We start from the raw sequence: 13,346 nt of genomic DNA, 5'->3' as shown, positions 1-13,346 counted from the left end.
TTGGCTTGCCCCACCAGGTGTCTTGGGTGCCCTGAAAAGGCCTTCTACCCCTCTGTGTGCACATGGTAAGCTTTCAGCACCGAGGCACTGAAAAGCCCTGTTCTGCTGGCTGAGCCCATGAGGAGGTGTATTAGCTCAGCCGGCTCCCTGGTTGGGAGAATCTACGTGGAGGGATTCCGTCTCCCCTCACGTCATCTTGGAGTCACTTCTTTTTGGGAGTGAGAGTATTGTTCAATGAATTTGCAGCCCAGGTGGGGATTTTGCTGGGCTTCCTGTCAGAGGAAATTGGGGGGAGACTTTTGTGTCTTCTTACCCTGGGGCGGACACTGTCTCTTCCCTGTCACAATGAGACAGAAGTTTAAGAAGGTCAGTCCAACTCTGCAGACGTTGGCCGGAGAGTGAAGGAGTGAGAAAGGAGTCAGGGCCCATTGGGTGAGGCCAGGCTAGAAACAGATGCCTGTGGTTGTGTCATGTCCTGCTGTTTTCCTTCTTTCCAATCCATCTTTACACCCTGAAATCTAGGTATTAACTACCAGACAGCTCCTAGAAAGGGCAGGATGAAAAGCAAGAGGTAAAGGAGAACCAGAAGGCTTGCAAGCAGAAAATGTTTGGCTCCATTATACATGGTGGTGTTGTTGACCTCCTCCTCTGGGGCCACCTACTACCATCCCCCCTCCCCAGATACCACATCCAACCATATTAAACCCACTGGACATTGTAAATGTTAGAATTTTGGGCTACACACACATTCCCATACATTCATTCTAATTTTTTTATGTTTTTTATTTATTTTTTGAGAGACATAGAGAGACAGCATGAGCACGGGAGGGTCAGAGAGAGAGGGAGATACAGAATCTGAAGCAAGGTCCAGGCTCTGAGCTGTCAGCACAGAGCCCGGCGCGGGGCTCGAACCCATGAGTGGTGAGATCATGACCTGAGCCAAAGTCAGATGCTTAACCAACTGAGCCACCCAGGTGCCCCCTCCCATACATTCATTCTAGGCAAGATAATTAACTTGCCCCAAGGGGAATGAGCTCACAGGGAAAAGTTACCAGACATCCTATCAGCACAGCTGTTTTTATAAAAGAAAGAAAACCAACTGGAAATACAATACAGGATCTCCCAGAAGTGATGGGTTGGAGAGATGAAAAAAACACTTACAATACACTTAATAAATATCATCAAAGGGGTAAAAGACAATATGAAGTAGGAAGTACAATTTTGAAGAAGAATCAAATGGAAGACTCTAAATACAATATTTAATATAAGTACCTTAATACCCTTTAATAAAGGGATAAGCAATGGATAAGTGCAACCAAAAAGTAAAGATGTTGGCAGGCAGAACAAGTCCAGGGACTTTCCCAAGAGGCTACAGAAAAAGAGATGGAGATTATTAGGAATTTTAAAACAATGTAGAATAGCAATAGAATTGTCAATATAAGTCCCTGAGAAGAGAAAAAACTGAACAGAAAGGTAGAAATAGTAGAATAATTCATGACTCAGAAAGAAAAGACTATATGATAATAACTTTAGTAACATAGGTGAAATAAACATTTACGTGGCACCTGAGTGGCTCAGTCGGTTAGCATCCGACTCTTGATTTTGGCTCACAGCCTTGCGATCCAGCCCCACGTCAGCCTCCCCACTGAGCATGAAGCCTGCTTAAGATTCTCTCTCTCCCTCTGCCCCTCTGCCTGGCTCACACACTCTCTCTATCTAAAAAAAAAAAAAGAAAGAAAAAAATAGTTTAATAAATAAATAAAAATAAACATTTTTAGGAGAACATAAATTCCAAAGTGGGTCTGAGAAGAAATAGAGAAATTAAATAGAACAATATATACAAATAAATTAAAATGATGAAGACTGTCCCCTCAAATTCCCCAAATGGAGTTCAGTTTTGCCCATGCCTTTTATCAAATGTTACATGTCATTTAATAAATTAGGAAAAGAAGGAAACTTGCCACCCCTAAGCCTGCTCTCCCACTTCACTGCTTCTTCCTTTGGAAGCCACAATACAGGCTCTTGTCCTCACTTTGGAACCTCACCGCCTCTGCCTCCTGACCTTCCCTGGGCACGTCACTGGGTGCTGCCAACCACACCCTGAGGCATGGGGTGTGTAAGAGTTGCCATGGGAAGGTGACTGAGTGGCCACTTTGCTGTGGAGACCTGCGAGCACTGGCAACCCCCACCTGCAAACCTGGAATGACCCCGAGCCATTTGAAAAGCACCAGCGGCCATTTTATTGCGGGTCAGATAATAAATAGTTCCAGGCACTGCCAGGGACTGACGACCCCCACTCTCCGATCTGAGCTATCTCAAACTGGAATGCCTCACCATGGAATTCCAGCGTCCCCCTCCCCACCGAAGTGGACAGCCAATTGAATCCTGCCACCGTCCAAAGATGCCCCTACTTGGCTATCGGCCCACCTGAGCTCAAACCCAGAACTCCTGCACCCATAAAACACCCTCCTCTCCCATACCAGGTGCGACTTCCCTGACTCCCGCTCCAGAGTCACGGAACCTCACCCGGGAATTGCAGACTCCAATAAAGGCCTTCTTGGCTCCATAACTTGGTCTCTTTCTTTCCTCTCATCTCTGCCTCCATCTATCAAACCTTACAGGGTACCCTCCTTCTTTTGGGATCTGTGAGTAAAAAACCTATCTTGTTAATGGCAGTCATCCTCTGATTTGTTAGTCTTGGCATACCTGAATAATAATAAAACCTATATATATATATTTTTTATTTATAGTTTATTGTCAGGTTGGTTTCCATATAACACCCAGTGCTCTTCTCAACAAGTGCCCTGCTCCATGCCCATCACCTCCCTTTCCCTTTACCCCTCCCTGTTTCAGCCCTCAGATTGTAAAACCTATGTTTTAAAAACAGAAATCTTATTGTTACAAGTGTTTCATGCAGAAAAGAGAGCCCAAACTGTTGAAAAAGGAAAGAAAACAAAACAAAACAAAAACAAAAGCCTCTCCCCGGCCCCGCCCTCCCATCCTACGTGGGAGGGGAAGCATCTTGAGTCAGCCAGGCAGGAGTGCTAGCTGAGAGGCAGGGCAAGGTGTTGACCCTGATGCATTTAAGAAAGCCAGGATTTGGAGCTCTTACATCTCATTGGGGATGGGATGGGGTGAAGGTCTGAGGAAACACAAGGTATTTCCTTCCTGATGACTCCCCACCTGTTGAGGGATCCCACAGGATTGGGAAAATGTTCCCACAGAGTTGGAAAAATGGGCAGTTCTGGTGGAAGCCAGGAAACAGATTCGGGGCATGCTGGAGCCGGTGAGGCTACAGGAAGCCATAGACTCACTTGTTCACTGGCCCTGAAACCTTTCTCACCAGTCCAAATGCCAGTGGTTCAAGACTTCCCTCAAGTGTGCCAGGCCTGGAGGTGAACATGTCTGTATGCCAAGCAAGGGCTGAAGTCATCCTTATCCCCACTCTTTCTGAGTGGCACTGGCCCTGGCTTCCCTTTGAAGATCTGGTGGGGTCAGGTCTCCTTACTGTGAGCCCCCCAAGCCTGGTGAGCCTGGAACTCCTGAATCAGATTGAAGGCTTCCAAAAAGTGGGGGGCCTGCTCTGGGCAGTATGCCCAGTATGCAAGGCTGACAAGAAGGTACACTATTGGAATTATGCAAAGAGAGCGTCAAAAGAAATGTGAGCATTTAGGCAGAGAATCAGCTTTAATTAAAGGAAACTTGGAAGGCAAATCACTTGAGCCTGAGAGGTCTTTCTGTTTACTGGACTACTATGTTTTTAATCACATCTATGAAGGTAAGAGAAACCAGGGAGTTCCAGAATCTTAGGACACAGAGAGCTAAACACGCTTTCCTTATTTTCTAACTAATCAGATTGAAACAGACTCAAAAATTGACTTTGCTCAATCACAAGCGGTAAGTTTCCCAAGTTGGATGTGCCTACCAATGAAAGGAAAAGGAGCCTCTTTTTGACATAACATCTTATTGTCCCTCTAGAATGAAAACTTTTCTCTTTTGTAAGATTGAAAAACATGCTTAATGATCTAGACAGTCGAATGGCCTAACTGGTTCAAAAGGTTTAATGATGATTCATTAGGCATACTTCTTATTCACACTTGAAATTTATTCATGTATATTTTATTTTAAGTTTTAATTTTAATTCCAGTATAGTTAACCTGCAGTGTAAAATTATTAGTTTCAGGTGAATATAGTGATTCGACACTTGCATGCAATACCCAGTGCTCATCATGACAAGTGCACTCCCTCATCTCCATCAGTCACAGAAAGGCACATACTCTATGATTTCTCATATGTGTGGAATTTAAGGAACAAAACAAAGAATGAAAGGTAATCACTTGAAATCTAAACAAAACTTCAAGAAAATTACCAGGACTTGACCAACTCCTCCCTAAATGAGTTCTTAGTTTCACCAACGCTATACAGTTCCATAAGAGATTTGGGGTTTTGAGTTGTCTCTAATTCACTACTCCCTTTTGCAAATGTTTAAAAAGACAGGGAATAAAATATTTCCTTAATTAAAAAAATTTTTAATGTTTATTTTTGAAAGAGAGAGAGAGAGAGAGAGACATAGCCTGAGTGGGGGAGGGGCGAGAGAGGGAGACACAGAATCTGAAGCAGGCTATAGGATCTGAGCTGTCAGCACAGAGCTCGATGCAGGACTTGAACTCATGAACTGTGAGATCATGACTTGAGTCGAAGTCAGATGTTTAACTGACTGAGCCACCCAGGGGCTCCTGCATTGTGTTTTTAAATATTTTATTCTTGGGGCCCCTGGGTGGCTCAGTCAGTTAAGCACTGGACTTCGGCTCAGGTCATGATTCTCACACTCCATGGGTTTGAGCCCCGTGTCAGGCTCTGTGCAGACAGCTCAGAGTCTGGAGCCTGCTTCAGATTCTGTGTTTCCCTCTCTCTCTGACCCTCCCCTGCTCTCTCTTTGTCTCTGTCTCTCAAAAATAAAATAATAAAGACATAAAAATTAAAAAAATAATAATAAAATAAAAACACAATGCAGTGGGGGTTTTTTGTATGTTTTTTTATCTTTTCTTTTTTTAATTTTTTTTTTTTTGAGAGAGAGAGAGATGGTGTGAGCAGGGGAGAGTCAGAGAGAGAGGGAGACACAGAATCCGAAGACAGGCTCCAGGCTCTGAGCTAGCTGTCAGCACAGACCCTGACATGCGCTGAACCCACAAGCCATGAGATCATGACCTGAGCCGAAGTAGGATGCTTAACCGACTGAGACACCCAGGTGCCCCTTTTTGTATGTTAACAGCACAAGTTCCGACTCTGACTCGCTGTTGCTAGCAGTGGGCTGGTGACTGAATCCCACCATGTCCCACTGTGTGTCTTTTTCTTTTACCCATTCCATCAGATAGAGACCAGAAGGCTTCAGAGGATCAATAGGCCGCACCCAACAGCCCATGGGGTAAAAGACCCAGACCTAAGTGCCGACATTTTTGAATCAGGATTTCCTGGTACCTCGAGAATGCAAATTGGAAACTCCAAGCTAGGAGGAAAGTTTTCTGTCTTCAGAAGGATGTGGGGTCTTTATAAGAAGGAACTCATACTAAACAGAATTAGGAGTCTATATATTTAATTAAATGGTTAGTTCTTTTACATTCCTGATGATTAGCTTGTTAAGTAGAAGCGATGGAAAAGAAATCATTTCTCTTGTCCTCTCAGTTATAGTAATCAATAGCTTAGTGAATAACTAGAAAATGGGCAGGAGATCTGTTGACAGCTTAGCCATTTATGATTTATTAATTTTGAGGCAGGCATGATTAGAATCTTCAGGAATTGGGGCCTAAGGCTCATTGTTCTTTGGGGAAGACAAAAATCTTATGAGGATTAGTGACACCTTGCCTCTTTCATTATACTTTCTGTACTTATAACCTTTCCCATTTACTTTTTGGAATCTTATTGATTTTACCATTACTAAGTATGAACCTTTTCTCTATGCATATGTAATTATTTTTCTCCCTTGTCACATGACTCATTTTCACAATGGCACAGCCTATATCTGGTTATTTCTCACTTCCACCTTAGCCCCTAATGTGTGCCCAATAACTAATTTAGTGATTGTTGCATAGAAGGCAGTCAATGAATAGTTGATAAATGAATATATGAACAATATGTTAGCGTAGGGAATTTTGAAAACCTAGAATAACACGAACAAGACCCACTACCTAGAAACATGGAGAATGGCTGATGTGCAACTTCTTAGGCTGTGTGCCCCTGTGGGGAAATGTCCTCGAACATTTGAAGAATGGACTACTGCATTCTTTTTCTTTTAAGACATTATCTGTGCTTCTTCTCCAGGTCATCAAATGCTCTTCCAAAATATGAGTATATGGCGGACCAGAAACCATACTAGGTCTGTCTGAATCCAGGGCTTGGCTTTTGACTTCTATGCCATGCTGCCTCCAAGACCATCTGGTTGGGATTTAGGATTTGTGATGGGAACTCAGTGTCACAATCTGTACTGGGAAGGTATTCTGGTGTTTTGTAATGGAACATTCTGTTAAAGATAAGCCTTGAATAAGAGAATGGGGTAAAGTCCAGATTTCTACTACTGGAAGCCGAGATTGCTGTGTCTGATGGCATTTTCCCAAACCAAATCATCCAACCTAGAATTACCATAAACCACCTCTCATATTTTTAAGGGGTATACAGTTTCCCAGAAAACATTTGCTAAGTTATTGAGGCAAGGAGCTAGAGTAGAAAGGGCACTGGCCAAGGCATTATGTGGTTCTGGTCCTTGAGTGACCCATTATATTCTCTACAGCTTCTCCGTCAGAAAGGGGTTTGGAGGTGGATTGTTTCTTAATGAGCAAAAGAGAGTCACTCCTAGGAGATGTGGTGTGTGTGTGTTTTTAAAAGAATAAATTGGCTATGACTACATGAAGGATGAAATTTTGGACAAACAAAGCAGCCCTAGCCTAGGGAGAAAACTTGGATCCTCTTTTCAGTAATTAGAGATCTCAAAAAGTAGAAAGACCTGGCCTATTAGGCCTATTGTCTCCAAATTTGAAATCTGTGTGTCAGCTTGAAAAACTAACTTCTTATTTGTAAATTTTTCATATTAAACATGTATTGGGAATATCCCTTATCTATCCTTACTAACCACTCTTTTCCCTACCCTTCTCTGTCTCTCCATTCTCTCTAGAACACATGTCAATAGCAGACTTCAGCACCTTTGGGAGGAGATCAGAAAAGCATCCCCATTGTTTCTCTTTAATCCATTTGGGCTTCAGGGGCAGTTTTACAGGTTCAAAAGCTTCAGCCTTCCACTTACTGCATCTTGCACTCAGCCCAAAGCAATAAATAACCCCAGCCTGCTGTTGCTAACCCATGTGCTAAACCACTGTTTCCTTTACCCCTGTTCTTATGTCCCTGCTTTCACTTGACATACACTAATGTTTTATGGGTCAGTCTCAAACTTGACTACACTCTATCTGCCTGTTGACTACTGCCTTCCAATGAGGCCTGGGTGAAAAGGCTCTGTGGTGAGTATTCCCCTTTATTTTTGTTTATTTCCTTCCCCTGTTATAAAAATCTGAAACTCACCTTTCCCATGTTCCATTTCATTGTCATCCTTTCTCGTGGGGGTAGACCTGCAATTCCTGAATAATAAAATGGGAAAGAGGGGTCTACATCTTCTTTGCCCCCCACTGCCACCCCCATATTCTTTACCCCTGTTAGAGTAAGCAGTTAGGTTTTAACGGGATGTCTGGAAGTCAGCCAAAGGGAAGTCATGGCCCACTAGCTGGGGGGTAGGAGGGTGGTGGGTGGGTGTTAGAGACCTGTCCTGGCAGTGCTCCAAATACAAAACCACAGGAATTCGGATCAAACCAAACAGGCCCAAGACAAAGATGGCCAGAGACTCTCACCAAGTAAGGGAGAAAAGGCACAAAATCCTGCCCAAAATCCCCTCTCCAAGTAATAAATATTCCACCCCCTAGTTAACAACTGCCAATAAAAGGGGCATCTGGGTGGCTCAGTCGGTTAAGCATCCAACTTTGGCTCATGGATCATGGGTTCGAGCCCCGCATCAGGCTCTGTGCTGAGAGCTCAGAGCCTAGAGACTGCTTCGAATTCTGTGATTCCCCCTCTCTCTGTCCCTCCCTGCTCACACTCTGTCTCTCAAAAATAAATAAACATTAAAAAAAACTGTCAGTAGAGACCCAAATCCCAGGTGCATAGTTTTCCCTTGAGCTTGCCCATTCTCACACCTTAAGAGTATAGTCTTGCTTTAATAAACTTTCCTTCTTATACCACTCAACTGTTGTGTCTAGTCTCTTTTTCAGAGGACCAAGAGCCTCTGGCCACATCCCAGGATGGGCTGAGGAGAGGCCTCAGGCCTCATGGGTCTCTCCAAGTTCACCTGGCAACAGCCCCAATGCTCTTTGGAATGCCTTCTCCTAAATCCCCATCAAATTCGTTACTACCCACTCTCTACCCTTACCAATGTAATTGATTTTCAAACACGGGCATTCCTAAAGTCCACTCCAAACTTGCTAAATCAGAATTTTCAAGATTCTGTCCCAGGAATTGCCATTCATAAAATGCCCACCAGATGCTCTTGATATGGACAACCTAGTTAGCACTATTTGGGGACAAAGCATCTCTCAATTATATTTGTTGATAGATCTCTCCACCCTTCTCCCATCTTTGTGGAATATTTTCATGTGTCACTTACAGCCCTCCTTCTGGTATACTCAGTGCCAACTCTCTTAGTGACATGAATAAGATTGTGGAACCTTCCAACATCCTGAAATCTAAGTTCTTGCTCTTCTTGAAACCCCAAAATGCAAATATCTGCGCAAAGAATGTTCCAGATGAAAGGAATAGCTAATCCAAGCCCCCGAAGTAAGATGTGCTTAAGAGTTTGAAGAACAGGGAGGAGACCAGAGTGGCTGGAGCAAAAGTAGGAAATGAGATGTGGGTAAGAGAGAGTAGAGACTTATAAGCTATTGTAAGTGAAGCTTTTGGCTTCACTATGGGTAAAACTGAGATCCTCTGGAGGGTTTGAACAGAGAGTTATATGGTTTGTTTGGTGTTTTAAAAGTCTGGTTGCTCTGTTGAGAAGAGACTAGTTGGGGGCAAATGTGGAAACATGGCAACCAGTTAGGGGTTCATTACAATAATCCAAATGATAGTGCATAATAACAGGATGGAAGAGGGAGAGGGGGTGATAAGTGTTTGCTTTCTGAATACATTATTTGACAATAAGTTCAACCATTCCAAGTAAGTGGGGATTTTACTGCATATAAACAATGTCCATGTTCATCTCTAAATGACACATCATGGTTGCAAAGGTTTTCCAAGTTTAGAGTTCTCCACATTCCATCATCACACTACTTCTACCCTTCTATGCAGATTGCTTCTCCTTCATTTACCCATTGATTCATTCAATCAATAAAAACCACTGAGAACCTATTATAGGTGGGGTGCTCTGCTACATGTAAGAGATTTAGCAGATTGTCTATCAGTGAACCAGACAGGGTTCCTATCCTTGGGTCTTGTGCACTGTGGGGCCAAACTCCGAAATGCAAACAGGTAGAGACTGATGAATTCTGGGAGAGGTGAAGGATGGGTGGTTCTGGTTTCCTTCAGCTCTCTGCCCTTTATCTCAAAACACATCTTCCTCATCCTCTCTCCTTTTTGTTATCAGAGAAAGATCTGCTCCTACTACACTCTAGGTAGCTCCATTCTCAGTGGTCCTGTGGGTCCTTGGACCTTGGAGGATATTTATGTCTGCACTCACTCTGTGTTTGTTAATTCTCTCCCTATACCCTATAACCCTCCCTCATCTTTAAATGAATCCTCTTTTGACTTTTGCATGTGTTAATTCATTAAATTATTTTAATGTTTATTTATTTTTGAGAGAGAGAGAGACAGAGCACAAGTGGGGGAGAAGCAGAGAGAGAGGGAGACACAGAATCTGAAACAGGCTCCGGGCTCTGCGCTGTTAGAGCCAGACATGGGCCTTGAACTCACAAACAAGATCACGACCTGAGCTTAAGTCAATCGCTTTCCCAACTGAGCTGCCCAGGTGCTCCATGCATATGTTAATTCATTTGATAATTTAACAAGTATTTACTGAGTGGTGAGAACCAATTTCCCACTACTTCAAGTCTGCACTTTGGCAACTGAATGTGGTCAAGGAAAAAATACAGAGCCACAGTGATTAGTTTCACTTTAAATTCATGATCCTTATCCTCCAGCTTCTGAGCAATCCTACTACACTCCCCAAGCTTATTCACCTTGCCATCCTCCTAGATGACCATTTTTCACTTCTCTCCTAGAACTTCTACCATGCCTCCTCCTCCATCCTTCTCTCAGTTGATAACTTTGCTTCCTATTTCATTGAAAAATAGAAGCAATCTGAGATGAACTTTCACGGGCTCCCACCACCAGGATGTACCTGCATTTATTCCCAGAAAGTCTGCTGTCTCTACTGTTACTAGGTGGTGGCATGCCACCTTTAGGTTTAAATCTAAAGGTTAAACAGTGACACGTGTTGCTAGTTGAGGGACCAAGACATAAACATTGATATCCATTCAAAAATTTAACTGCAAACATAGTCTCATATTATCAGGACGTGGATGATAGAAAACAAAGGAATACCTGTGTGTTTCAATAATTGCATCATCTATGGCTTGAGAACACTGTTGCCAGCCATCCAGATATAGAATGTCCAGTGCCAAGCAGAAAAGACCATCAAAACTCCTCGAATTTGGAAATAGACACATCTTAGATGTGTAGTTTTTCATTTACTCTGCCACCCAATTCCTGTGTATTTTATAAAGCAAAAATTATTTGCATTCATGATCTCTAACTTTAAAAAAATTTTTTTAATTTACAGTACATATTTGTCACAGTATAGAAAGGAAATAGAACTTGTATCCAATTTTCTGGAGTATTATTATGTATTGAAGACAAAACACCCACAAACGGGCTCATTGGTTATTAAATAATTAGGTAATTGGTGTTTTAATTGTTTTATATTGTATAGATATCCTTCACAGGTTGTTAAATAGGTATTTGAATGGTTCTGATAATATTTGTGAAAAGTGGCTAAGAAGGGATTATTATTTTTTTCTCTCGTAAAATAATTTAAAATAATCAGCATTCAAAAATCTGCTGCCTCTAACCCCCGGCCCCCTAAGGGCCCCAATTGCTATAGGGATATGTTAGAGTTAAGGAAACAGAAGTTCGGCTTGAAGCATCTTAAACCCTCAAGGCTGCTTCTGAAGCTCCTGACAGGCCTCTTCTGCTCTAATCCATCCCGACCTGGTCCTGACCTCAGCATTACCAGCAAGACAGTGCTGTGGACACAGTGCTGATTGCGTGCCCCGAGAACATGGGGAACATTCCCCAAACCTGCCCAACTTTCTGTTGAAGCGGCAGCATCAACCACACAAAGTGACACAGTACAAGAAGGGCAAGGATCCTCTGCCTACAGAGAGTGTTGTTACGACCCGAAGCAGAGTGGCTGTAGAGAGCAAACGAAGCAGATTTTCCCGAACAAGGGTAAATCAACCAGGAAGATGGTGCTGAGGTTTGAATGCACTGAGCACCGCTGCAGATAAAAAGTAATTAAGAAAACAATTGCTACCCAACATGCTGTCAGGAATGGGTCAGAATTAGATAACGTGGGATGTCATTGTGGTATATTTACAGATTGATTGCTACAATGTAAACACATGAGGCTAGAGACAGCACATGGAACAGCACTAGCATGTATGAAAGCTCAGCGAGTACTCATGAAGCACAAATAAAATGAGGATAAAACAATGAATGAGTGCCTGTTATTCACCAAAGAGTGTGATAAACATAGTATATGCAAAGGTGACAAAAGAGACACAGTTTCTGGTTTTTGTTTGTGGGGTTTTTTTTGTTTTTGTTTTTTGAGAGTGAGAGCGAGAGAGAGAGAGAGAGAGAGAGCACACACACACAGAAGCAGGTAAAGGGCAGAGGGAGAGAGAGAATCTGAAGCAGGCTTCACACAAGCACGCAGCCTGATGCGAGGGTGCTCGATCCCATAACCCTGGGATCATGACCTGAGCTGAAACCAAAAGTTTACCCAGTCCCTGCTAGTTTCTGTTAACTTATATTTAAAGTGGTCTTTTGCGGGCATCTGGGTAGCTCATTCAGTTAAGCATCTGACTGGCTCAGGTCATGATTTCAAGGTTCATGATATCAGGCCCTTGTTGGGCTCTGTGTCTGGAGACTATTTGGGATTCTGTGTCTCCCTCTCTCTGCCCCTCTCCCTCTTGTGTTCTCTCTGTCTTTCAAAAATAAACATTAAAGAAATTGGTCTTTGGAAGAAGATTGCTTTTTTTTTAAAGTCTTATAAAGTAAAGGGACTTCAGAGATGTTATTTCCAGTACTCTAAACCTCCAAAGAAGAAGTCAGCTTGGTTGTCTGGACTCAATTTGTCACCATGGCAATAAGGTTATAATGGATGTAACTAATATCCTTTGTTCCCAAATAGTTATGGAGCATATAGATATCTTTGTAAAAGAAAACAGCACATCACTCTTCCCCCATATGCTAGATTTCATATTCAAATCAAAAGTTTGAGAATTTGAGATTCTGTTTTTCATTTATATTAGCAATAACAAGATACAACAGTTGACTAACGAGACAGGGCATGGAGAGTCAAAAAGAATGGTTCTTACTGGCTTGTCCAAAAAGATCCAGCAGACGGAAGGAATAATAAGAAGCTTCACTTTGTTTCAGGCAGAGAATCAGCCTTTGTTCATCTTTAGACATCTTAGAACAATGTCAACTGTCTAGGCTGAACTACGGTCTCAGACATTCTCTTTCTAGAATACTTCCGGTTGGGAGGCACAAGGGATATTCTCTTTGGAGAGGGGGAAGCTCTGTTTAGATATACACAGGCCTCATCTTGCTGGGCAGACCCTGCTGGTGTTTCTTACTAACAGTGAGAAGAGGGCAGACAATGACCCTTCATCCTACAAAGTACAGCAGTGTTACCTCAACATTCCGCAGCCTGGGAGCCTGGTACTTCCCAATTGGACTGCCACTTTCCCATAACAGATGTTTTTTTACAGGTTAAAAAGAGCTTGCATTTCAGTTTCTTGCACCAAACACTCTCATTTCCACTCTGAGGCAGTACCAGGATGGAGTGAGGGGAGACAGAATCCCTCCACGTAGATTCTCCCAACCAGGGAGCCGGCTGAGCTAATACACCTCCTCATGGGCTCAGCCAGCAGAACAGGGCTTTTCAGTGCCTCGGTGCTGAAAGCTTACCATGTGCACACAGAGGGGTAGAAGGCCTTTTCAGGGCACCCAAGACACCTGGTGGGGCAAGCCAA

General features: G+C 42.9%; 1 protein-coding gene across 1 annotated transcript in view; it reads right to left on the bottom strand.

Annotated features, from left to right (window-relative positions):
* LOC115272503 (serum amyloid A protein-like) overlaps positions 1-13,346 on the bottom strand; it is a 15,192-nt gene that overhangs the window by 1,098 nt on the left and 748 nt on the right. The gene's annotated exons all lie outside the window — the stretch shown is intronic.

Source organism: Suricata suricatta, chromosome 11 (genome assembly GCF_006229205.1).
Source record: "Suricata suricatta isolate VVHF042 chromosome 11, meerkat_22Aug2017_6uvM2_HiC, whole genome shotgun sequence".
NCBI classification, from domain to species: domain Eukaryota; kingdom Metazoa; phylum Chordata; class Mammalia; order Carnivora; family Herpestidae; genus Suricata; species Suricata suricatta.
This window is presented reverse-complemented; position numbering and strand designations above follow the sequence as displayed.